Source organism: Canis aureus, chromosome 28, assembly GCF_053574225.1.
Source record: "Canis aureus isolate CA01 chromosome 28, VMU_Caureus_v.1.0, whole genome shotgun sequence".
NCBI lineage: Eukaryota > Metazoa > Chordata > Mammalia > Carnivora > Canidae > Canis > Canis aureus.
In genome coordinates, this window is record NC_135638.1 from 4,636,982 (window position 1) to 4,664,000 (window position 27,019).

At 43.5% G+C, this 27,019-nt stretch overlaps 1 protein-coding gene and 1 long non-coding RNA gene across 2 annotated transcripts in view; one reads left to right on the forward strand and one right to left on the reverse strand.

Moving 5' to 3' along the window:
• Positions 1-27,019, forward strand: part of RUNX1T1 (RUNX1 partner transcriptional co-repressor 1) — a 134,745-nt gene that overhangs the window by 46,751 nt on the left and 60,975 nt on the right.
• On the reverse strand, positions 10,686-12,155 carry LOC144300331 (uncharacterized). Its single transcript, XR_013366908.1, has 2 exons — positions 11,717-12,155; positions 10,686-11,095 (listed from the first exon to the last, which is right to left on the reverse strand). It is a non-coding gene; the product is annotated as an uncharacterized LOC144300331 (long non-coding RNA).

Sequence of the window (27,019 nt, forward strand, 5' to 3'; positions counted from 1 at the left end):
GTCAGGGAAAGGGAAGGGAAGGGAAGGAGAAGAGCTGGAGAGGCTGGGGGGTGGGAATTGCAGTTCCCATGGATCATTTTTCCGTAGTTAAGCGCTATTTGGATTCTAGCAATGTGATGGGTTTGCAAAGCTTTAGGAAAATTCGGAAGAGATAGTTAACCTCACTAAAACATCACCCTGTGGGAACTTTGTAGGCCACCCCAAATCCTGTCTGTTCAGCTCCCTGTGTGCCTTCTGAGTCGACTCTGTAGGATGCCATGAATGCAGCCACTGGGGTTACATTTGCTTTTCTCTAGGAAGGGAGGAGGGAGAAAAGGTGGGCTGGCCAGGTGAGATAGATACGTGAGCTCATCTGTGTTGGGTCTCACAGGACAGGGGCCTCACAGGTAAGAGCCTACGTGGTAACAAGTATCACTTCTGACCTAGGTACCTTGCCTCCTCATTTAATTTGTTTGGTTTATGTGATATAATATTGCAAATTACGCTACTAGGTTTCTCCTCTCTTGTCTACTAAGGATAGTGACCATGGTCTTTTTGTTGTTGTTGTTCTTGGATAATATCTATCCACTTTGTGATTATTTTCAATTTCAGTTACTTTGTAAGTGTGGCCTTTAATTTTGGCCAATCTCCCTCACATATATTTTTAGGGGTTTGGTTTATATTTTTGTTTGGGTTTGGGTTGGTGTGGTTTGGTTTACAATAGTGGAAACAGCTTCTTGCATTTTCTTAGAATGTACGTAAAGATGTGCTACCCACAGTTTACTTACAAGAAATGGACATCTCCCCTTCAGGAGGCCAGGTGGGGTGTCAGGTGTTTAGTCTGTTGGGTCTGTCTCTTGCCCCTCCACCCCGGCACCCCCTTGCTTCTGCAACATGCTTTATTTACAGCAGAGGCGATGGTATTTCTAGGGATTGAAATCCGTGGCCTGCCTCAGTGATACTAAAGGCATATTGAACACACACACAGGGTCTCAATAATGACCTGTCATACTTTCCCCTCAATTTAAGACGGAAAAGGGAACAGGGCCTAGACGTGATTTACTGACACCTCATAAATTTTGACAAGACCAGAAGTCCTTTAAGGCCTGAATAACTATATTGAATGTTCACTCGGACAGTCGGTATTCATCATAAATGTTTGCATTTAAAGTTAATTGTTTATTGAAAATATATTAACTTGACTTGGTTCCTTTGGTGAGCTAAACATTTGGCAACACTTTCGTAACTCAGCCCATATTGAAAGAGCACAGGTTATGCTCTTTTGTCTATCTCAATAATTTATGCAATAGTTTTCCTTGGAAGAATTATGTGGGAACTTCTCTTCTTGAAGGACTCCTCAGCTGCTCGGAGCACAGCTCCTTTGCGTTGTGGACTGCATTTAGGCAGGTGTGTAGCAGATGTTGGAGGAAGCGGGTGAATAGATTGAGTGGGTGTGGCATCCTTTGCCCTAATTTAACCTATGAGGCAATTTTGGAACAAATTATTGGAGGGCAAAGACTCTTGCCTCCTACTCCTTTCTTACCCGTGGTGCCCAGCACAGTGTCTCTCAAGTCCTGTGGTGATGGACGTCTCAAGAAGCCTGCCCCGTAACGCGGCTAGTGAGATCTCTGTGGTTCTAGCGTTCTTCAGTCAGGCAGGTAGCAGGTATTCATCGATAGGCCACCTTTTTCTAGATACTAGGTGGAGCCTGTGGATAAAGCAGGTATAATTCCTTGCCTTCAGAAAACTATCTTCCACTGTAGGCATGGGGGGTAGCAGTGGTTGGGAACAGACAACAAATGGTAAACAAAGCACAGGTGAATTCCGTGGTGGGCTAGGAGATGATGATAATGAAAACTTTGGGCAGGATAAGGAGGGTGCTTGGGGCCTTTGAGGTAAGGGGTCCGGGTAGATGAGGTGGGCCTCTTTTAGGAGGGACTTCTGTGCAGAGATTTGAGAGTTAAGCAAAGGAACCACGTGACTTTCTGAGAGGGAGGCCCTGGAGGCAGAGGCCAGAGGCCAGGGTGTGGCCTGGGCAGCTCAGGAGTAGGAAGGAGGCCAGTGTGGCCAGGTTGGACCTGAGTGAGAACCGAAGTACACTGGGAGAGGAGACTCACATAACTGGGGAATGAGCAGGAGATCCGGGAGGGCTCCTCAGGCCATTTTAAGGACTTGCCTGGTGAATAATTTTAACACTCATCCCAGAGAACCTCTACCCACACCTTAGGTGTATGCGTTGTTTTCCTCTGCGTGATGCTGGAACAGGAGGCATTTAAGCAGAGTCTCAGGCTGAAGACCTCAGTGTGCCTCATGGATATTGCCAGATGTTATTATTTTTTTATTCCAGGCATCGCGTGGTTGTTCATTTTACTACCATTGGCTTTCAATCCAGTTTGTTGTGTGTGTGCGCGCACGCGTTGTGGGAGGAGTTCCCTAACCTAACCACTGCTCTACCCAGTGCTAGTCAAGGCCACAGGTTCCGTCTTCTTTGGGTCATGACTGCTTTATTTTAGTGCTTTTAATCCCACTTTAGGTTCGACGTGCTGAGCAACTGGCGTTTACCAGAGGCAAACTAGTAGTCGGACTAGAGTAATATGGAAAATCTTTGTGTAACTCAGGAGTTTGTGTGAAGGGTCATCATCTGTGACTCCTCTGTGAGCTACAGTTGAGAACCTCCTTAGGTAGGTTCCGGTCGGTCATGTCAGCTTCCCGGTACCTTTTCAGTGGGTTCGGCTGGTGACAAGTTACTCTAGTCCCTGTGAGCATGTGAGAAATCAGCTCTGCTGTAGGCGTCATTCCTTCCTTCGAGGCAGAGACAGTCTGAAATGATACACAAATGGATATACAGTGTCAGTGATGTCCCTATGTCTCCTGGGAGGACACAGGCCATGGTCACTTTAATGATCTCCATCGTTTCCTTGGACCCCCTTTATGAGGTTGCCGCCCCATCTCCAAAGCGCTGAGCTGTGGTGGCTTCTTGGCACGACCTCCAAGTGTCAGTAAGTGTTCGAGAGGCTTCGTTTGAATATCCCAACTATTTGGGTACTGCCCCTGGGACAGACTTGGTCCCAAAAGTTCGGCCGGCAACGGGGGTGGGGGTTGCAGAGAGGGGAGGACAGAGTGCTGGCCCTGAGAGAACGTGAGGGCCAGCAGGCCTCGTAGAGTCAGAACAGTGCTCGCCACAGAGGTGGGAGGCAGCCAGGTGGAGATCAGTGGGGAGGAAGTTTGGCAAGGTGGTGACGGTCCCGGTCAGCAAGGGACGGACTTAAAAGCCCCAAGGACTTTGGAGTCTCTGAGATGCCAGTTCCTCAAATGCGTGCAGTCACGTAAGAGAGAAGGAGGAAGTGGAGGCGAGAAGGCCGCTGACATCGTGGCCGGGGCGGTGGTGGGATGGTGGTGCTCCTGGGGACTGAAGTCAGGAGGAAGGATGTCTTTGTGGGAAGGCTGGGCTCCCTGGGAAGTTGAGCCCGAGACCCTCAGAACCACAGTGTGAGGGCGCTACCTGGGCCCCTCTGCAGAGTTTGAGGGCGCCACCTGGGCCCGTGGCTTGGCTGAGGCGCCGAGACCAGAGGTGGACACTGAACTGGAGAAACCGAGATTGTTCGCGACTACGATGGGCAGACGATTTTGAGAAAGTGGAAAATACTAGATGGGTGTTTTATCGGAGCTCTGAAATATCAAGGCAATCATGTGGTGGCTTGTTGTGGTCACGCATAAATTCCTCTTTGAAATTAACTTTTATGTTTTCCCATTCGTGAGACCTTTACTTCGCCTACCTTTTTTTTTTTTTTAAGATATTATTTATTTATTCATGAGAGACACAGAGAGAGAGAGAGACAGAGAGGGGCAGAGACACAGGCAGAGGGAGAAGCAGGCTCCCTGCAGGGAACCTGATGTGGGACTCGAACCCCGGACCCCAGGGTCACGACCTGGGCCAAAGGCAGGTGTCCAACCGCTGAGCCACCTGGGCTTCCCTCTTCTCCTGTCTTTTGAGAGAAGCATTTGTGGTGCTTGTAGTCACCGTCAGAGCTAGGTCGCATCTCCTAATGGTGAATTCCTTGTCCTCTCCTTTCCAAACACCCCGACATACCTCGTGTTTCACCACAGCTGCCTGTCGCCTGTATCCTAAGAGCTTTCTCAGTGTGGAATTAGTTGACTCCTCGGTGTCCTTGCTTGAGCTGCTGTGGTAACCAGGTGGAGGGTCACCTGTTGCTTAAGAGCTCATCCTTCGTAGTCCTACAGACTGTGTAGGATTTCCTCATCTGCCCTCCTCATCCTAGCTCGGTATGCCTCAGTTTGCTCATCTGGTTCTCTTGAGTATGAAATGCCACCACGGGAAGAGTCCCATATTTGCTGGCCCCCAACTCATGAATGGTTGGCCAAATAGCAGTGGCAGTGACGACGATAGTGATGATAATATTCATTCTATGGAACCCTTGTTGGGTTTACCCAACGCCCGCCTTGGTGTGTTGCACACGTAGGTTTTGAAGTAGAACTAGGCCCTTCCATGGAACAGGGGCTTCCTGGTTGCTAAGCCCACCCCATCAGGGTGCTCATGTTATCATCTCTTGAAAAGGCGGATCAGGACATGATAGACTTACACCTTCTTGGTCCTGTTGAGCCATTTTTGTTGTGTAGACAGTCTTCGCAGTCGGGCGTTGACTTCTCCACGGCCCCCTTTCTGCGAGAACTTGAAGAAGTCACGTTGGTTTTCTCATTCACAAAAGGTGAGCACAGCCAACCGTCGGTTACAGTCTGTTTATTCAAAGTGAATTGGTTTTGACCTTTTCTCTGGTGCGGCCTCCCTTTTGCTCATCTCGCTGCTAATTAATTTCCACACCAGAGAATCAGCAGGAGCAGGAATAAAACATAAAACTAAAATTGGTGAATGTTGGTTCATGAGGATTTCTGAGAGCCCAGAAGCTTGTGTAATTTACTATGAGCTTTGTCTGAGTTTTGACTTAATTTCTAACATTCTAACATTCTATTATCCAGGGTAAGAAGCATTGACAATTGTAGAAAACGACCATTATCTGATTAAAAAAATTAGAAATTTGGAGATAAATCCGACTTCAAGGTGTTAGGATTTTTAATAGTGTCTTCCCCATATCTGATTAAAAAAAAATTAGAAATTTGGAGATAAATCCGACTTCAAGGTGTTAAGATTTTTTTTTTTTAAGGTGTTAAGATTTTTAATAGTGTTTTCCCCAAAATTCTGAAGAAAATGTGACTGAAAAATTTCACCTTTGCCTTTTTAACATCATCTTTTGTGGTTGTGTTACTATGAAGATATAAAACAGTCATGCTAGTTTTTATTTTCACTGGTCTAAAGTTACATCTGTATATTAATTAAATTTTGTGAGACAGGACGGAATCATAGAAGCTTTTTATAAAGTTCTTACACTTTTGTGATAGCCTACTAGAACTTAGCTGTTTTTTGTTTTTTTCCTTTTAGTAGGATTTTTCTAGGTTGCTGATATTGAAGCTTGACAAAGGATAAAGAGCTAGATGTTTCTTTTTGGAAAAGGATTTCATAAACTTGGTTTGGGGGGCATTTGAGGATATTTTAGCTAATCTTAGATCACGAATGTCAATTTTCTTAAAATTATGTTTAAATTGAATAAAATTAACTTTTGGGGAAACTTTTTTTTTTTTTCTTCTTTTTTTTGAGGGGGCAGGATGCTCTATAAAGAGATGAGCTAGCAAAGAGAACTGACAAATTTGTTTGAATTAAGATTCCTCCTTAGGAAGGAAGATTCCTCTTCCATACTCATCCATCTTTTTTTTTTTTTTTCCTCTTCTTTTATAACAAAATAAGAAATATGTTTTCTTGTGAGAGAAAGGAGAAATGGGCGAGATTGAGGTTGTGTTAAGTTCTCTAGGGGTGAACAATTAAGGCCATAGGAGAAAGGGGTAAAAGAGAGCTTGTAAATTGGAATGAAAATAGAGTTGTTTGCTAAATCTTTTCTTTCTAACACATGCTATATATCCCACAGCATAGGTGAAGTAAATTAGTAAAATAATGTGGGACAGAGTCTCCCTGTGAGAATGTTCGCTTCGCAAGTAGACACTTTCCTTTGTGTGAGCGTATGGGGGGGCTCGGATTCTGAGGGTCGCAGGAAGGACCGGCTGCCACTTACTAGTGCTTGTGTATGCTCCAGGCCTTGTGTATGTGCTCCAAGTCCTTACTTTCTCTCTCAATCCTCAAAATCACTTCCGGAGGCTGTTGCCAGGACCACCCATATTTTAAGGTGAGGAACTAAAAGTTCAAGGATCAAGGAATTGGCCCAGGTTTCGGAGGCGGGCCTAGGATTCCAGTCAAGGTTGCCGACGTCCAACCCACGCTCTTGGTTACCTGCCTGTGCTCTTGCCAAGTGTGTCATCACCGTGTCACGGGCGGGGAGCACTTTACCTTCACATAATAAAACCATAGAGTTTTTGCAGTTCAGAGAAATCTTAACCATACCTTCGTTTTACAGGGGGGTGGGAGGGGGGAAGGAAGAAAGAAAAATAAAAACATCAAGCCCAAAGTTTTAAACAGTCTTTCATTCAGCTAGCCAGTGAGCCAGCAAATATTTACGGAGTATTTACTGTGTGCCAAGTCGTGAATAAGTCAAACATAGCCATGTCTTCCTGGAACCCAGGTGGCCTTTATGTATGTGCGTGGTGGGGCATGACTGGCGGGGGCCTTGGTAGCATCGTGTGGTAGTTCTGCAGCATCGTCGTATAGGTACAGGGGTCGGGGCGGAGGCCCTGAAATCCTACTCCTTGGCTGTGAATCCTCTTCACTAGCAATGGGACAGTGGGCACACTGCCTACCTAATCTTTTTAAGGTTCTGTATTTTCTTCACCCGTAAAATGGTAATAATAATAACACCCATCGTATTAGCTTATCGTGAAGGTTAAATGGGTTAACACACGCAAAGCATTTAGCAGGGCACCTGGCACTTGGCAAATGCTCACTAACTACAACTGCCATTAAGATCTTTTGACACTTTTAGCCGTGGTGGTGGTATTTCACCCTGGCAGAGAAGACACCCACAAAGGTATTTGTAATAAAATGTGTGTTACCCTATGTTAGGGGAAGGAACAGATGGCTCTGGGCGACCAGTAGACCAGAGCTCCTAATTCCCAGTTGGTTCCCAGGGCAGAGTCTCACGTAGCAGCGCTATTTTCTTTCTCACTTTTCTTTTCTTAACTTGATGGATTTCTTTATCTTGTTGTCCTAAATCCTGGTGTTTCCGACTTGCCAGCAGTGTGACAGCAAACATTTATTCAAGATCCAGCTAGGTGCCAAGCCCTGTGTGGAGTGCTGGGGTGGAGTAATAGGACCTTAACCTTTCACGGGACGCACGTGCCTTTGTGTAGGTGGAGAGTGTGACCCACGTGGACACACACCTGCCAGCGTAACAATTCTAGTAGGCGACACTGGATCCAGCTGATCCACTTAACGGATATATGCAAAGTAGAGCCTAAAGGAGGGAGTCATTGACTCCCTCCGGTTTGAATGCGGAGCAGGGGTGATTAGGGAAGGCTTCGTGGAAGAGGTGGCATTTGTTCTGTGCCTTGAAGGAGCACAGGCCTGGTGTAATCAAAAGACATTTCAAATATGAGGGAGTATGTACAACAGAAATGCTAAGGCGTGGGCAGCATGGCTGGAACTTAGAGCCGGAGAAAGGAGCCGAAGTAGACATCTACCTTGTAGGTGGGAGCGGCAGAGAGGAAGCCAGTGTATATTTCTAAGCCAGATCACGAGGTTGTTGGCTTTGAATGTTCATACCACTCTGGGAGTCATGTGGACGGGGAGCTGAAGAAGGTGGGGTTTGCAGTCTACCAGGTGAGATCCGGTGATGATTGGCTGCAGCATCATGAGGAAGGAGGAAGGGGGGAGGGAGGGAGGGAGGGACAGCGGGCTCTGTTGTACTATCTAGAGAGAACCACAAGGCCCTCTGTTGGATGTAGGGTCATTTAGGATGATCTGAATTCTGATTTGGGCAACTGGTTACCAACAACCAGAATAGGAAATACCTACATCAAGAGAAGACCGTTCACCTTGAGGCACACCTTCCTTCCAGGTTGATCTGGTGTGTGATGACAAATAGCCCGAGAGGAGCTGGACCCCAGGTTTAGCAGAGACGTGTAAATATATATATTGGAAACCTGGATTCATAGTCACTCGCGATAGCTGAAACCTTTGGGGTGACTCGGGAGGAAAATACGTTGTAAAGAGAGGAGAGCCTTGAATGGGAAGGCCAGGGCAGTGGAGAGAGTGGAGTGCCATTAAACTCAGGGCGCAGAGTTTCACGGGGGGTGTGGTGCACAGTGTGAAATGCCGCAGAGGGGCCGGGAAGTGGTCGGGGTCAGGGTGGCCTTGTGGATTTGGCCATCGGGAGGGAAGGTAGTTGCCAGTCACCCCGGAAGCCTGGGCGTGGGAGGCTGGAGGGAATGCCCTCAACGCGGAGGGACGGCTCTGTGAGTTCTTGGCTGGGGAGACTCGAACAGGCCTCGGTTCTTGGAAGAGGGGGGTAGAGGGCCTGACAGACCGAAGATGAGAAGGTGCGATGCTTGGTTGAGCCAAGCCCTTAGAGGGGAAGTTACCTCTTTCCAAACTCAAGACTTGGGTGGGGAGGTCAGCAGGGGCCCTGAGGAAGGGGTTGGCAGGGATTTATGCCCCATGACCTCACTTTGCTCTCCCAAGAAGGGCGTGAGGTTATCAGAATTTGGCTGGAGGCTTGAGGGGAGTCCAGCGATGTCTCTAAGATGGACACACCCTGGTTTTTTACCCCATGACTTTCTTGCCCCACCTTGTCTGGGGGGTTGGGGGGTGCCCAGCCATGCTGGGGACACACTCGGTCTGGAAGGCCTGCCTTCTTCATCTTCTCTGTCCTGTTCACCTTGTCTTCTTTGCCTATCGTACCATGCATCTGACCTTGACCTCGGCGTGGACTCATGGTTGTTAACCCTCCCTTTTGTGTTTCTGGTTCATGATACCTCCCTGTTTCTTTTCTTGCTCAGTTTATAACCAGTGCACGTCCTGTTGTCCCCCCCCCCCCGCCCCCCCCCATTCCCCCAACTGAAAGTCAGAATCCTGTCTTCCTCATTTGTTGCAACAGATCTTCTGGAGCACTTCTGTGCAGACACGGCTGGGTCTGGGATACAGCAGTGCTCTGGGGGGAGAGCCCACTAAACTCCAAAGAAAAAGATGTAAAAGGATTTCAGATTTTTTAAAAAATTTTATTTATTTATTAATGAGAGACACAGAGAGAGGCAGAGACACAGGCAGAGGGAGAAGCAGGCTCCCTGCAGGGAGCCCAATATGGGACTCGATCCCGGAACTCCGGGGTCACGCCCTGATCCGAAGGCGGACACTCAACCTCTGAGCCACCCAGGGATCCCCAAATTTTGAGTTTTTAAGTAGGAACCTAACTAACGAGCAGAAGAAAGAGCCTGCGTGAGATTGGATGGCCAGGGAAGAAGCACTGACTCTTGAGGAGGTGACACTGACGTTGGAGCAGAGAAGGTGGCTGTGAGCCGGTCGTTTGTAGAGGGGAAAAGGGGAATAGTAATTTTTCCCTAGTATTTACCATATTCATAAACATTGTCTTGCCATGTCCAGTTTCTTTTTTCTTTTTTTTTTAAGTTTTTATTTATTTGTGATAGTCACAGAGAGAGAGAGAGAGAGAGAGAATGAGGCAGAGACACAGGCAGAGGGAGAAGCAGGCTCCATGCACCGGGAGCCCGACGTGGAATTCGATCCCGGGTCTCCAGGATCGCGCCCTGGGCCAAAGGCAGGCGCCAAACCGCTGCGCCACCCAGGGATCCCCATGTCCAGTTTCATTGGCTGCTGTCTCTGAGTAGGTAACTGCCAGGACCTGCCTGTGACACGGTTGTGTCTTTCCTGTAGATGATGCTTTGGTTTCTGAAGGCCCAATCGCAGACCCGTAGCAGGTTATCCTTCATGTGCAGGCAGAGAAGGACCGTATTGGTTTGTTTGTTTAAGGACGTTACCTGGAAGTGCAGCTGCTCCTAAGCACCTGGTGATGTATTCAGCGTGGGACGGGAGGGAGGAATGGGATGAAAATATATTCCCTCCACTTAGTTGCACTGGTGTTTCTGTAGGTCCTCTGTCCTTCCACTCAGGTAATTGTGATTCCCTAGCCCATAAGGAAAAATGTGTGTGTGTTGTATGTGTGTGTGTGTGTGTAGCCGCCTTCACGAGTCATCACCATTATATGGATCCTTTTAACTGATCACTGCAGATGTAATCCCAGAAATACGCATTTTGGAGACCAGTGTGAAGCTCCAGACTTTGTGTAGGTGGGTGTCACAATATCTTTGATAATCGTTCCCAAAGGGACCAGAGGAGAGTTCCAGATTGCTTAGAGGTGAGCAGAGCAAAGGAAGAACCCAGGAGAACAAGGAGGCATTGAAATTAAACTTAACTGACTTCCTACTCTTGTCTGGAGTCAACCCAAGGAGACATATCAAGACATATCAGGGGAGAATCTGTTGTTTTCTTGCATGTCTACGCATGTACAGCTAAGTTTCGGTCTTTCAAAGGAAGAAGACGAAGAGTATGTGGGATGATTTGCTAGGCTTCAGGAACTTCCCTGAGATGCCCTGGCCAGTACTTCCAAGAAGGGAGATGCACTTACCAGGTGCTTGTTTGACCCCTCAAAACAGAGGTTCCCAACATCTTTACTCCGTGCCAGTCAAGGAATGTTGACGTTCTCAATCCCAATGGGCTTCGTTGCCACGTTCTATCGCTTTGCTTTTTTTTTTTTTTAAAGGTGAAAGTAGTAGGGATATCATCATAGGGGTGATTTTTGGATCTATCCTGATTCGAGTTATTGTTAGTAACAAGTTACTACTAACGTGGGGAGCCTTGATTGAGAACGACTTCCTTTGTGTTTAGACATTTATTACTTTTGCGATTAATGTATCTGACAAACGGTGTCAAGAAGGTCGTGTTTTTGAAAATGATCCTATAGATCTCTCGCCAGCGACGTTTTTCATTTGTGCATGGGAGGAGTGCTCTTTGCAGTTGTCCATCAATGTTTGGTTTGATTTTCCTCCATTATCATTCTTGATGAGCTCAGAGAAGACATCTCTAGTGCTATATGAAATATAAATGATTTCCTAGTAAATGGATGGGAATTTAGACTGTCATCTTAATTTAATAACATGTTTACCCACATGGAAAGCATATATACAGATGAAACTACATTAAGGACTTATTAACTTGAATTTATTTATGTGTCTAGTTGAGACATATCCCTGGAACTTAAGGTGGTAGAGCGTGAATTGTTAAAAATGTGTCATTCAGACTGTCGCTACCCAGAATTTTATAGTTCTGTGTCCCCTGATGGTCTTCCTGAGATTAAAAGGCATGCAGGCTTTAAAGGGTCTTGAAATAAGGGAGGTGAAAATAGACTTAGTCCGATGTGTTTGAATATACACATGCAGTTATTTCTTTGGTAAATGGAGCTTGAGCTTTCGTCCTTAGGGAATATTTATTAGCAATTCATTAATTAGGGCACCTTCCCTGAATTACTTTATTCATTTAAGTAAGGCTATGGGGCCTCCATGCAAAATTGTATTATGCAAAATATTAACTGAGGTGGCATCTATTCAGAAACGATGAATGGGAAATTCATACAACTGTACAGCATTTATTTTGACCTCCTTATAGTTTCACCGTATTAAGCTAAGGAGAAATAGCCATTTAACCTCATACCTTCAGTCCTCGATTGGTGTGTCCATATTATTCCCTGTAAAGAAGTTGCTAATAAAATTCATAGGCAGTTCACGCTTGTCTTTGGGAACCCTTTGAGATGACTTAGCTTTTTGGTGAAACTCCTTTATGTGGAGGGTTCTGGTGATGTTGCAAGGTGCTCCTTGAACGCTTTATAAGGAATTTGATCCTTTACTTGGGGATTTTACTTCTGACAGTGCTCTGGCGGACTTGAGGATTCCCTCGCCCCATGACCTTTAGGTCTTTTCCCTCCTGTCTCCTACTGTACGTGGACTTCTTTGTTAGTAAAATAGCATTTGTTCCTTTATCCAGTAAACACCATCGTTAGACACTGTTAGATGATTGGGATTCTGAGGTGAGTAAGGCACTTCTTGTACCTTTGTGATGCGTTCAAGGGTGTTCATGTGCTACAGGCCCTGTAGAGAACCCCACCTTCCAGAACCCTCCTTTTGGTTATCTCGAATTCCAGTTTTTCACTCCTTCCATCCAAAGCTGAATAGTTTTGGTAGAGTTCCAATTACAACAAAGTATATTGTTCCTTGAGTTTTTTTCCACGGGTAGTTTCATTCCTGGAAAAAAACGAGATGGTGCTGTGTTTTATCTAAATTGATTTTAAGGCGTGTGGTTATTTTGTGAATCACTCACCAAGAGAGAAATACTGCCACTAAGCACTTCTGCTTAGTGCTTTGACTCCATGGATTTGTAGCACTCATCCCAGCTTCAGAGAGATTTTATAAGGAGAAAATAGGGGGGCCTTAGAGTTGTCTAACTACAGTGTTTTTTTTTTTTTTTTTTTTTTATGATAGAGAGAGAGAGAGAGAGGCAGAAACATAGGCAGAGGGAGAAGCAGGCGTGGGATTTAATCCCGGGTCTCCAGGATCGCGCCCTGGGCCAAAGGCAGGCGCCAAACCACTGTGCCACCCAGGGATCCCGTCTAACTACAGTGTTAAAAGTGAGCCAAAAGTAGAAAAGAAAGAGACTTTTCACGACATAACTATTTGATGGTGATTTGAAAGCTCTGCCCCATTGGGAACTATTTACATAAGAGTCAGCCACTCTTAATATCTGATGTAGGTTCCTTATATACACATCCTTCCAGATGTTAACCTACACACAAACACACATCCCACCTTTTATAACTGTCTTAAGATAGTTTTTGTTTTGTTTTGTTTTTTAAGTAGATCTTAGAACTATTTCCCTGACTTGGTATATTTTAAGATCTTTCCATGTAAATACACACGTCATTCAGTTCCACTGTATGGTTCTATTAGAATTAGAATTGCCAAATGCCCATTGTTAGACAGTTCAGTTATTTCCAGGCTTCTTCAATATAAACATCCTTGTACACTTGATATTGTTTATTTAGGCTAATTTCCACAGTGTGGAGTTGCTATATTAATGGATATATGTAATTTGGAGACAGTGGATACGTATTTCCTATTGTCCTACAAGAAATTTGGTATAATCTTACAAAAGAGTGTTAAAACACCAATTTGTACTACAACTAATATTATACTGTCATTTTAAAAAAAAGATTTTATTTATTTATTCATGAGAGAGAGAGAGAGAGAGGCAGAGACACAGGCAGAGGAAGAAGCAGGCTCCATGCAGGGAGCCCGATGTGAGACTCGATCCAGGGACTCTGGGATCACAGCCTGGGCCAAAGGCAGATGCTCAACCGCTGAACCACCAAGGCGTACCACTATATTGTCATTTAAAAAAGTCTACCAATATGCCGGGATTGAAACTCTTTTCCCCATTGGGTTATAGATCATTTATATTTCTTTTTTTTTTTCATTTATATTTCTTTTGTACAATTCCTATTCCTACTCTTTTACAACTTTCGTTAGGTTTTTCAGGCTTTAATTATTGACTTGATGGAGCTCTTTATATATCAAGGATATCAAACCACTGTTGTCACGTAACGGAGGGCTGTTTCCTGGGTGCCACTTGCCTTTTCCTTAGTTTTTTTTTTTTTTTTTTTTAATTTTTATTTATTTATGATAGTCACACAGAGAGAGAGAGAGAGAGGCAGAGACACAGGCAGAGGGAGAAGCAGGCTCCACGCACCGGGAGCCCGATGTGGGATTCGATCCCGGGTCTCCAGGATCGTGCCCTGGGCCAAAGGCAGGCGCCAAACCGCTGCGCCACCCAGGGATCCCTTTTCCTTAGTTTTTATTTTTTTTTTTCCACTCAAATTTATTAATAAATCCAGTGGCACTTTGTCATGCCTTTTTTTTTTTTTATCAAGGTGAGAATATCTTTCCTAATCCTAAGGTTAAATACATATATATCTATTTTTATATACTCAATATATTGCCTATATATTTAATATTTAAAAAACATTTATATTAAATATTTTATTCATATGGAAATGAATGACTTTGGATACGTGGTATGAGAAAGGGGTTTATTTTATTTTTTTTCCAAATTGTCTAATAGTTTCTAAGAAAGTTTGTTGAATTGCTTTATCTTTTCTTAATTTGACAAGTCATCTTTATCATATATTGAATTCTTAGATGAATGTGTATCTGTTTCTCAGCTTTATGTTTTTTTTTGCTTCTTTTAAGTTTTTATTCTACTGTATTGGTTATGTCTGTACCAGTAGCACATTCTTCAAATTGTTATAATTGTATGGTGCATTTTAATAAATGCTAAGCTACATTTCCTCGTTATACTTCATTTTCAAAGTTTCCTAGCTGTTTTCAATTTCATTTCAGATTGACTTTTACATTTGTGAAATTCTGGAAAAATTCTAATGGCATTTTGGTTGGGGATTACATTATATCTAATGATTATAGTATATACTAAATGGACGCAGAACAGACATCTTGATAATTTAATTTTTTAAAGAATAGTTTAGGGAGCACCTGGCTGGCTCAGTCAGTGGAGGGTGTGACTCTTGATCTCAGGGTTGTAAGTTTGAGCCCCACATTGGGGTATAGAGATCACTTAGCAAAAATGGAATCTTAAAAAAAAAAAAAAAGAGAGAAAAGTTAAAAAAACCAAACAAACCAAGGGCCTCTTGTGTACAAAATCCTTGTTTAGATAATGGAGAGAGAGGGTTAAAAAGATAAGGACCTTCCTCTTTCATCCTCATCAACTTTTATAATTATAGAAAGATTTTAAGTAGATTGTATACTGTAGGAGCATTTTAAGACAATTTTGTCAAATTCGTGTATTAGAAATACCACTCTAGAAGCAAGGAGGAGAGGGGGTTTTTTGCAGAGAGGGACCAGAGGTAGGGAAAACCCTTCAGAGGCTCTGTAGGTTCTGAAGCCCAGGCCAGAGCAACTAAGGGTGAATCCTAAATGTACTTAGAAGTGGAATTGATAGGATACAGGGAATGGATTGGACGTGGAAGGAGAATGGTGTGGAGGGAGGAGTCTGAGGAGGATTGTGGTGCCTTGGGCTTGGGCAACTGAAAGCACAGAGGTTGATATATAGGAGGAGGCCCAGATTTCCTAAGTCAGATGTTAGATATGCTTCTAAATACAGGTGTCAAGGGGTTGTGAAGCAAGCTAGATGCCTTGTCTGGTTCTCAGGAGAGAGTCCTTCGCCTGAAGATAGAGCACGCTGGCAGGATTTGTTGCAGTAGATGGAAAGGCCTGCACCAGAGACTAGAGGGAGGAAGCCAGTGGAGAAGAGGAGGAGGTGAGGCCCTGGCGGAGAGGCCAGAGGCCAGGAAAATTCACTAAAACTCCTAGCGACAACTAGAAGAATGTCCCCACAGGAGAAAAGGCGTAAGAAGCGGCCCAACAGATCAAGTGGTGCTGAGAACCCAAGTAAGATAAAGATTGAACAGTATTTTGGATTAGTCACTAGAGTTTGTAGCTATTGTTGGGGGATTTGGGCGGAATGGTGTCATTGGAAGTCTCATTGACATGGGAATGGGGTATAATAGACAGGAGGGGTGCCCATTGTCATCACCATTATTTTAATATCACGATCACTGAAGAAACTTTGAAATCCCTCTTAAGGAGAATAAAGACTATAACTGCTTGGCCCCGCTTGTACCTCCAGGTCTGTGTTTTTTTTTTTTTTTTTAAATCTTTTTTTTTTTTTTTTTATGATAGTTACAGAGAGAGAGAGAGAGAGGCAGAGACACAGGCAGAGGGAGAAGCAGGCTCCACGCGCCGGGAGCCCGATGTGGGATTCGATCCCGGGTCTCTAGGATCGCGCCCTGGGCCAAAGGCAGGCGCCAAACCGCTGCGCCACCCAGGGATCCCCAGGTCTGTGTTTTTAATTGGAAAATGATCTGTGTGTGTCCGCCGTTGTGCTAGGTTCTCGGCAGCGTCCTAAAGTCCGAGACTGAGCTGATAAATGATACGAAGTGGAATGTTACGCTCCCTGCCATCCCAGAGCGGTTTGCTGTCTGGTAGGGGGTGATAGACAAACGAGTAAGGACGCAGTTCTTTGTAATAGTTGCAGTAAAGCCTCATAAAGAGCAATTAGGTGGTACCGGGGAGCTTACAACGCTGGGGACTGGGGAGAGACCAAGGACGCCTTCCTTGAGTAAGTGAATTTGAGCTGAGATGGGTTTTCCAGGCTGATAGGCCCCGAGGTGAGGCGAAGCTCGCAACCGATAAAACCAGGGAGATGTGAGATGAGATAGGGAGGCCGCACAGACTAAATCTGTCTAGGTTGTAGGTCATTTAAAGGGTTTTGGATTTTATCCTGAGAGTAAAGATTAAACCACTGAAACACTTTGAATTAGGGAAGTAACTTGATCCGATCATTGGAATGGAAAGTTCTTGAGGGCAGTGATGTTTCTTTTGTGTCCACTGTCTTCTCTCCCTAAGATGGTACCTGATGGCTCAGGTAGTTTTGAATAAATGCTTGTCCTTCCGTCCTTGCTTCCTTTCTTCCTTCCTTCTTTCTTTCTTTCTCTTTTTCTTTTCTTTTCTTTTCTTTTCTTTTCTTTCTTTCTTTCTTTCTTTCTTTCTTTCTCTCTCTCTCTTTCTTTTCCTTCCTTCCTCCTTTCTCTTTTTCTTTCTTCTTTTTTTCTTCCTTTTTCTTTCTTTTCTTCTTTTTCTTTCTTCCTTCCTCCCTTTCTTTCTTTCTTTCTTTCTTTTCTTTCTTTCTTTCTTCTCTCCTTCCTTCCTTCTTTCTCTTTTTTCTTTTCTTTCTTTCTTTCTTTCTTTCTTTCTTTCTTTCTTTCTTTCTTTCTTCTTTCCTTTTTCCTTCCTTCCTTCCTTCCTTCCTTCCTTCCTTCCTTCCTTCCTTCCTTCCTTCCTTCCTTTCTTTTTTTCTTTCTATAAATGCTTTCATTTAAGTGAGTGAATAGTTTTGTTTGACAAGATGATCCTGCCTGTTGGTCCTACCTGTTGTGGGATAAACTGATGGCAGGGTTAGTTAGGGTAAAGGGTTTCGCCAACCAGCTCCTGAGAAAGTCCAGGGTAGCGGTGGTGGCACTTGAGGGTGCTCCTGGCAATGGAGAAGCACAGTTAGGAGGAAGAAGAATTTGGTGGCGGCCCACCTGCAAGAAGATGACCTTCAGGATGTTCTATGTAAGAACAACAGAATCTTGCAGGGAAATCTCTAAGTAAACTATGACTTGACTTATCCTGCCTTTTCACAAATGATTCTTTTCAAAAATGGTTCTGCTCTGTCTTGGTTTTTGACATTACCACGAACCTCTAGATTCCTACTTGCCCAGAGTTTAATTGTATTTATTGCCAAGCTCTGTGAATTTGACATAGACTAAAAAAAAAAAAAAAAAAAAATGTCTCCAGAATCTTATTGTCTCCATTCTAAAGAGCCACTTCCATGCTGGATGCCTGTATTATTTCTAGCCGAGGCTATTGCCAACCAGGACTCCAGCTCTCTTGCCTTTCTTGCCCTATATCTTCCCTGCTCCATACATATCCATAATATAAGGTAGAAATGAGCATATCATTTAACTGCCTAAAAAAAAGAAAAAAAAAAATCTCAGTGCTTTCCCAATTGCCTTAATGGGAATTTGAGCTACTATTACTACTTGTTTTTGTTTTTTTTAAAGAGTACATACATTCTATTAAAGTCAACAAATATTCATTTGAGCTCCTGCTACTTACTTGTCTGCGATTTAGCCACAGGTACTTACCCTGGGTACCTTCATCATTTTCTGCCTTGATTCACTAGCTCTTACCTGGATGATGGTAACTGACAGCAGTGGCTGCGTGTACTGTTCTCCGTGGCAGCTCCACAAGCCTTCTTAATAGCCCTTAACGCTGGCAAGTGAGACAGATACTACTGGAAGAAGATTGTCCATATTTAAAGATTGTAAAATGTTTGCATCACTTATTATTTAATGATTTCTTTCCCACTTTCTGGAATACTCTGCAGTTTGGCAGCGGGGTGTTCTGTAGATACTTACGCTCAATTTATGGGCCCTGGGCGATACTTGTGTCTTTTTCTGCTCCTTACATAAGCAGAAGTTACTTTTCTGTGCATTTGAATGATTTAGTTTTTCCTTAATAAGTATTTTTATCACAGCCATTCAGCGAACATTTGCTGGCTGCCTGTGCGAGGGGGTTCAAACTCTTCTCAAACAGGAGACTTTTTTTTCCCATTTTTCCCCCCAAAGGAAATCTTAAAAAGACACTAATGCCTAGAGCACATAAACATGGAACAGTGCTAGTTGAAGTGGAGTAGCTAAGCCCTGTGCTGCATGATACCCACCTGGTGGCCTCCAGAAAGTGGTTCTCAGACTTGGAGGCAGGCATCACAGGAGTAAAGGTGGTGACAGCTGTGGGGGAGATGACATTTCTAAGGAACTAACAGAGATAGATGCCTGGGGTCCTGGTCCGCCTCCCCATGTCCCCATTCACATGACCAGAGGTCCTTTCCATATTTTAGGAAGTTAGTAATAGAATTTTCTAGATAGAACCACCATTTGGGTACTTGTTAATGTTCTTAGTGCTTTCTCTTGATGGTCTGCAGGTCATCTTTGTCAAAAAATAAGCAGAGTGCTTGAGACTATTTCCTGCTTCTACTAAGCATGTTTCCCTCCATTTAAACGGGTGTGTGTCTTCCAGCATGTCTCCTGTCTGCCTCCCTCACCCTTTGTCTCCCACTGCATAACCATAGTTTCTAATAGGGCTCTGGCTGTTTTGTCAACAACTAGCTTTGCTTACTCATCCAACAAATCAAGTGCTTACTGTTTCAAGCACTCTTAATGCTATGGAGGCTGGAGGTAACAGGTAGAAATTTCTGCATTCACGAAGCTGATGCTATGGTTGGGGAGACACTCAAAACCAAGAGAAATATGTCAAGTACTAGCTAGATAAATGCTTAAGAGGAAGGGAAGGGAAATTCCCACTGTTCCCATAAGGACATGACCCAAGCTTGCTTGCTTGCTTGCTTGCTTGCTTTATTTATTTATTTATCTTTAAAATTTTGACCCAAGCATTATTAAAGCCATTTTTCTAGAAATAATGATAGATTCGTGTGGATTCACCTCATTTTTTAATTTTTTAAATTAATTATTATTATTATTATTATTATTATTATTATTATTATTTTTGCCTGTCTTCCATCTTAGCCCAAGTTCATGGTCTTTAAAGCTGTGACGTTGGTCTTCAGGCTGTTATCTGATTACAGATTCTCGCTGCTGGCTCAGCTTCTGACTGGCTTATTCCAGGACTGAGTCCTTGGCTACATTTTCATTAGTGCATTTCCGCTGGTGTTTACTGATTACCTGTCTTCCTCTCCCACTTTTTCAGAGCTGAGAGCTACTTATAGTCATTGGGCTTCAAGTTATTGTTTTTTTTCTACTGCTTAGCCACCAAATGAAATCATATGCAGAAACCCAATGTATAAAACAAGTAAACGATCTGAATGGGGGTGGGGTGCCTGGGTGTCCCAGTCCATTAAGAGTCTGCCCTAGCTCAGGTTAGGATCACAGGGTCCCCGGATCAAGTGCCACGTCGAGCTCTCTGCTCAAGGGGGAGCCTGCTTCTCCCTCTCCCTCTGCCTGCCACTCTGCCTACTTGTGTGCTCTCCCTCTCTCTCTCTCTCTCTCTCTCTCTCTCTCTCAAATAAAGAAATCTTAAAAAAATACCTGAATGGGATTGAAAGTATTTAGGATGAAGCCAAAGGCCCTCCTCCTCATCCCTACTCTTTTCATTCTGCATTGTCACCTCCAGGGACTCTTGCCTTGGAGCCAGTATCCAGTCTGGCGCTGTGATTTTGTGATGATGGAAGTGTTCCAGGGCCACGTTCTCTAACAGGGTAGCCACTAGCCACAGCTATGCAGCCACGGCGGTTGAACTCTTGAATGTGGCTACTGTGACCAAGGGACTAAATTTTGAAATCTGACTCTGATTAAAATGTATGTGCTCACCGGTGGACAGTACAGCCGTATTGGAAGAGGAAGTTCCAGTTGCTCACTCACAAATTTAACATTTACAGAATGTGTCTTTATTTCAGTTTTCTAGATCATGTATAAAATAACATTAGTTTTAGCTGATACTGAACTCTGAGAAGGCCTGGAATGAGTTCTGGTTTGTAATCTCGGACAGATTTTCCCACCCTCTGGGCCTCAGTTCCTTTTTATAAGATGGGCAACTCTGTAGTGCCTTCTCATTGTGAGGTTTAAAATGACACAAAACATGCAGTGTATTTGGTACAGTGTCCATGCCCTATTCTAAGTGACTTACCCTAATAAGTTTTTTTTGGGTGTGTGTATATTTTTTTGCTTGTAAAAACAAAGCATTCTTATGTAGAACATTTAAATAAATGAGAAAAATAGCAAGAAGAAATTAAAAATAATGTGTCATCCCACCATCCATAGACAAGCAACAGAAAAACTTGTGGAATGTAGAAAAGCATATTTTGGTTCATAATATGCTTCTCTCTTTGTTTTGAATGTGCATATGTATGATTGCACTATTACTGTAAAAAAGGGAGCTGTTGGTGACTGTGGGTTATATGTATATAAATTGCCTTACATAGCCTTTTTAAAAATATTATATAAAAGGCCTTTAGAGAATATGTTGTGATTGCTGGAAGGCTGGTGAATTCAATAATTTACTCGTGCTTTTTTTTTTCCCCTTTTTTTTAAGATTTATCTTTGGTGATTTAATGTTTTTAGAATATAGAAGTTCTTTTTAGAATTCTTTTAGGCTGATAGAACAAAGGCAGAGATGATTTTAAGTTAAATTTATCATGTCTCTTGAAAGTTCCGGAGTCTCAAAGTTGTGACTATAGACATCCCTTTTGACATTATAGTCATATGTACTCATTTAAAATACTAAAATTGAGCACCTTGTGCAGAGTGCTGAGAATATAAAAACAATGTCGTCATTATCCTTGAATAAATTATGATCTGGAGGGAGAGACTGACTTGGTTCTAAATACAGTGTGGTCAGTGCTATAAGAGGGATCTAGACAGGGTGATGAGGTAATAGGAGGCTGTCTGGGTCAGCTGGGGATGGGTTGTCAGCAGAGGGTCTCTGAAGTGACACCTAAAGAAGTTTTATCTTTTTTGAAGATTTTATTTATGAGAGAGAGAGAGTGTGTGAGAGAGACAGATTTCAAGCAGTGGGGAGGGGCAGAGGGAGAAGCAGACTCTCCACTGAGCAGGGAGCCAGACTCGGGACTCAATTCCAGGACTCTGGGATCTTGACCTGAGCCAAAGGCAGACTGTTAACTGTCTAGGCCACCCAGGTGCCTCCTTAAGAAGTTCTAAAGGAATGATGAACTTAACCAGGCAGCTGTGGGGATGAAGAATATTCTAGGGAAAGGAGAGGATGCAGTATGAGGGAGGCCTGAGTGATCCACGAGCCGCATTAGTTCAGTATGGAGTTCAGAGGTGCGGATGGGAGTGGAAGGGAGAAGTAAAAATGGGCTGGAGCAGTTATAGGAATCAGATGGGTCCCAAAGGTCTTTCAGTACCCTATTAAGACACATGGACTTTATGCTTCACATTATAAGAGGTCTTTGAAGATTACTAACACGAGAGGAGTGAAGGAGGAGGAGTAAGATCTCTGATCACATCTGTGATATATGTGGTGAAATGACCATGTGATTTGGAGAATGGAACAGAGATGAATGGTACGGGGCAGGGAGACCATTCAGTGGGTTGTTGATTAGACCAAGTGAGAGATGATGGATGAGGGTGGTTTGAATCCAGGCTGTTGAAGTGAATAGCCCTCTGGATGGTTGGGTATAGAATTCGGGAGGGGTGGTGGGGGTGAAGGTATAGATAGAAATCATCTACATAAGGGCCATGGGGTGACCATCACCACACAAATGAAGTCACTAAGGAAAAGGTATGGAGTGAAAATTTGAAGAGGAACTGTGAAGGAACATTGGAGGAGATACCAGGAGTTATCCAGAGGTGGAGAAAGGTGAGCCATGAAGGGGCCTGAGAAGGAGCAGCCAGGAAGGCCCGAGAACAATGAGGAGAGGGTCAGAATTGTGGAAACCTGGGAGGGAGGAAGTGGTGAAACAGCGTCAGATGCTACAGAGATGCTAGATCAAGGACCCAGGGTTTCTTGGATTAATAAGTGATAATTGAGGAGTTTCTGTGGGATTTAGGAGGATACCTTGCTACATTCCAGTATCATTTCAGTCTGACTTCTTTGGTTTCAAGTGAAAAGTAACTTGAACTAGGTTTTAGGCAAGGGAGGGACTGACTGACTAGACTCTGTCGGAAGATCACTTTGTAGGAGTTTTTAGAGATGTAGCCAGCGCTAAGGATCTCGTAGCATGAAGGATTTAGCATTATCGGGATAATCTCTTGCCATCTCTCATCATTTCTTTCTGCCTGTCAGTGGCCTTCTTTTTCATGAAATACCTGCTTTCTAGACGTGGAAGGCAGGAGACAGTGTAGCTTTCTACCTCCGGAGTGGGATTGTCTTTCTTCCTTCAAACCTGAAAGTAAAAATGTTGAATGACTGACATTGCCCACCTTGGATGAGGTGCTGCACCTGAGCCTCCATTGGTATCTTGGTACAAGGTCATGAAAGAACACGGTGGCTTCCACTGTGGCTATGAGGTTAGTGGGTATGGGAGGTCCCCATATGGGAAGGGAAACATTCTAGGCAGAGTCTTCTAGGTGCCCATGGGAAGTATGCAAAAGATGGAATGGGAAATGAGGAGGGAGTGAAGTGAGTGTGGAGTACCCTTTTAACCTGGGCTATGAAAATGAGAGTCTTGGGATGCCTGGGAGGCTCAGCGGTTGAGCGTCTGCCTTTGGCTCAGGGCATGATCCTGGGGTCCTGGAATCGAGTCCTGCATCGGGCTCCCCACAGGGAGCCTGCTTCTCCCTCTGCCTATGTCTCTGCCTCTCTCTGTGTGTCTCTCATGAATAAATAAATAAAATCTTAAAAAAAAAAAAAAAAGAAAGTGGGTGTCTTGATGGTAACTCAACAGGGACAAGTGGATGTTGGTAGGGTTATTTGACAACCAAATCATTGGTGGAGATTTAGTAATGAGGATTGAAAATGTATTTGAAAATGAGAGATAGATGCTAATTATCATGTTTGTGGGAAAAGATTTCTATGCAGACACATTCTTGTGGACATAGATATTTATGTGACTAGAGGAAGTCTGGTTATAATCACCAATTTCAGAATAATTTTGTGGTCCCTTTATTGTCAGATTTATGTTCTCTGGGTAGTCTTCTTTGTGTTTGAAATGAACATAAGCCATATCTGTAGAAAGAAACCAGAGAATATTAGAGTTTGCAAAAGATCCCTGAGGTCATATAATCTAAGATGCTTAATTTTATGGGTACGAAAAGTAGACTCCAAAGAAGGAATCACTTAACAGATATAACAGTGCCTATCAGGAGAAGAGGGTCTGTTTCTCCCTTGGGTCTCTGGTTAGACAGCGAGGAAGTCCTTCCTAAAACTTCCTCCATATACTTCCCTTCATGACCCATTGTCCAGAATTAGAGCACAGTACTCACCTATTGCTGATAGAGGGAATGGGACAACCTGATTAAAAGAAGGAGGATCTGCTCCCCGAGAATTGTGCACCTGAACAAAATCAGGACTTACCAGCAAGCAAGAAAGGGAGAAGGAGGAACTCAACAGTAGGAACTCAACAGTATCTGTGACATAAGCTAACGAGCTTCTATTGTATTCTGTGGACAATGGGCCACTCAGTCCCAAAGGTTTTAAATCACGGAATGGATAAGATCATATTTTTGTTTCAGAAAAAAAAACGTCATTAGACACCTATGATAAGACAGGAGGTAACAGATCATTCTTAACACTTGCCTAAAACCACGTAAGTTGATCACAGAATTGAACTAAATTTCAGGTCCCCAGCATCTTCCCATGTTACCTACAGTCCATTTTCTAATCATATATTTATGTGCTGTTGATGGTTGTGTGTTTATCTTTCAAATGAAGCATTAAACAGAAATGCCGTCAAGTTTGTTTTCCCTGCTTGGGGTGATTGGGTGCATAACACATGCACATACGGCAGACACACAGTGATCCCACACATAGGCTGTGGTACTTGCTAAAAGAAGGGCCGAGCCAATATGATATAGTTGGTGCTCAGGGCACCTGAAAAGAACTGTGCGTGGATCTGTAATGGGCAGTGAAGAATGGGATAGATGGAGCAGATCCTCCTAGATGAAGGAAACAACAGCACAACAAGAGAGGCGGAGAAGCCAGTGAATGCCAAGGTGCCCTGTAGAGATGGAGCATAGACTTGGGGGAAAGATGTTGGAAATAAAGCCATGAATGGCTCACAGAGAGGCAGGCACAGGGGAAGGGAGAGCACACGTGTTGGTGCTTGGCATGAGTAGGCACTGTGTCAGGGTCCTGATGAGGCAGACAGGATTACGTCCCTTTTCTTATGAGGAGCTGAGGCTCAGGATAACGTGCCTGAGGACCTACTACTGATGGTTGAGTCTACATTTGAAACATTCTACCTAACTTGGAAATTGGACTATTATTCCAAATAGTCTTCCATTGTATCATCCCAAGCATGCTCAAAGTGTTAGCATTTGACTTTCATTCTCAGGTGTTACTCAAGGGTTCTGAGCAGCAATGAACATTCCAGAAGTGCTCAGTGGGGAAATGAGATGGGAGCCTTTAGGAGGCTGGATGGCCACCATTCTGGTCTGCAGACGGTCTCCTGTAGCGTCTCGCCCCCAGACGCTGGAGTCACTAAATGATTCTGTTGCCAGGCCCATATTTGCTGTATTTTCCATAGAAATAAGAATCAAATTCCGTACCCAGTTCTGTGCCTCCCCAACTGCCTTCTCCTTTTCGGGAGTAGTATCACTTCCACTTGGGCTCACTCCTCTTATTGAACATCTAGCTCCTGTAGCCGGCACTTACTCAGAGCAGACTCACTCTGCGCTGACCCCCAATTCGCCGAGAGGTTTCTCAATCCATAACATCTCTGGGACATAGCTCGTTCTTCTGTTTTAATTGACATGATGAACTGGGAGAGAAAAAGATGCTCTGTCTACCAACCCTGCCCTTCCTATTTGCACTAATCATCTCTAGGCTAGTAGGTAAAACCTGGAAAATACAGAATGCCTAGTCTTCGTACCTTAAAAACACATCTGGAACTGTTTGAACTAACTAAAAGTAAAATAAGTGCTATGGCAGATTATGCTATACCTTTTCTTTTCACTTTAAGAAAAAAAAAAAAAGAAAGAAAAGAAAAAGGAAATGGAAAACATACCACTTCTAGAAGGCCTTGACACTGAATTGGATATTGAAATGGTATCAGTAATGTATTTATATACGCCACATTTTCTTCCATGTTTCAGCCATCTTTGGTACATATGTGTTGGATATTTGCCATGTGAGTCGAAATGTTACCACATAGGGGAGATCTTTATTTAGAAGCAGTGTGAATTCGTTAAGGTAGAAGAAGTAAAGTCAGTCCTTTTGGCTGTACCTACCTTCCTGCTCTGATAGAGATTGTTTTCCTTCCTACCTTTTTTTCCTTTTTTTATCATTTTATGTCAGCCTTTCAATAAATGTCAGCATTCCCCTGCAGCAACTAAAAATAGAAATTACGCCTAAGAACGGTGTAATTTTCATAAACTTAAAAAATCGCATAAGAAATATTCTAACTTAATATCGGTTTTACTGTGTCCTCTAATTTGAAGTGGAGTGAAATACTTCTGTGGTTGAATCATAGCTCTTTTGCTGTTTGCTATAAAAGTTTCAAGAATATATATTTCAAAATGTTTCTTTTCTTTTTTCTTTTTTTTTTTAAGTAATCCAAAACAAATGCAACAGAACTCAGCATACTTGAAACACATTTTCTGAATTTATCTTAAATCTCTCTACTCCAGAGGGTGTGTGTGTGTGTGTGTGTGTGTGTGTGTGTGTGTACGGGTTAGGCCTGGCTGGTTACTTCACCATCGATCCCCGCCTGGATTGATTGCACTGAACAGCACAGAATGAGTTACATATGGTCTCACTTTGTCTAAGTTTGTAGGACCTCTGGGTTGGAACTCCATTTGATCAGAGTGAAGCTAACCATCGCAGAAATCTGGCTAAAGTCAAAAATCCTAAATATATATATACACATATCCATATATTCCAGTTAGAACTTATATATTCCTGCTAGGAGCAGTGGTGTTTTTGCTAATTTCTTGGCTCAGTGGTTATTGTTCAAGGATTGATTTCATTTCAAGGATTTAAAAAAAAAAAATCACTCATCCACCTTTTATTGTTGTTGTTGTTACTATTATTAAGATCATCCGACTTTGAAGAGGAAATCTTTTTAATTCAATTTTGTAGTCTATCCCCCTTTTTTCCTTAGTGTCAGCAAACAGAATAAAGCAGAGCAGGGTTTACGATATGTATTGAGGTTGAGGTTTTGCTCGAGACGTGCATCAAGGTAAGTCAGGTGGAGGGGCTGTGCCCACCAAAGCTCAGCTTTCTGGGGTCGACGAAGCCATCGAGAGTAACTTTCCCCCCACGTAGGCACTTTTCTCCCTGTTTTGGTCTTTCCTCTCTCCCTTCTTCCTCCCATCGCTTTATTTATTTATTTTGTCATTATTCCCACTCCCCCTGCCCCCTCCTGCTCTTCCTCTTTCTCTGTGCAACCACGTGCTTCAAATCTGTGTATCTGGACTGCCTTCTCTAACAGTTCGGCGTGAGTGTTAGCAGAATGAAAACCAGATGGACCAGCAGTTCCCACTGTTATCTCCCAGCCGACTCTGGCAAGCCTCCCTCCATCCCTCCTTCCCTGGCATGACAGAAATATTTGCCTTTATTTAGGGAGACTTGTATTCGCTGCCGTACCTCTTCCCTCAGCTGCAACATAAGCGGAAAGCTATTTATTCCCTTGTTGCTGAGGTTGGTTGAG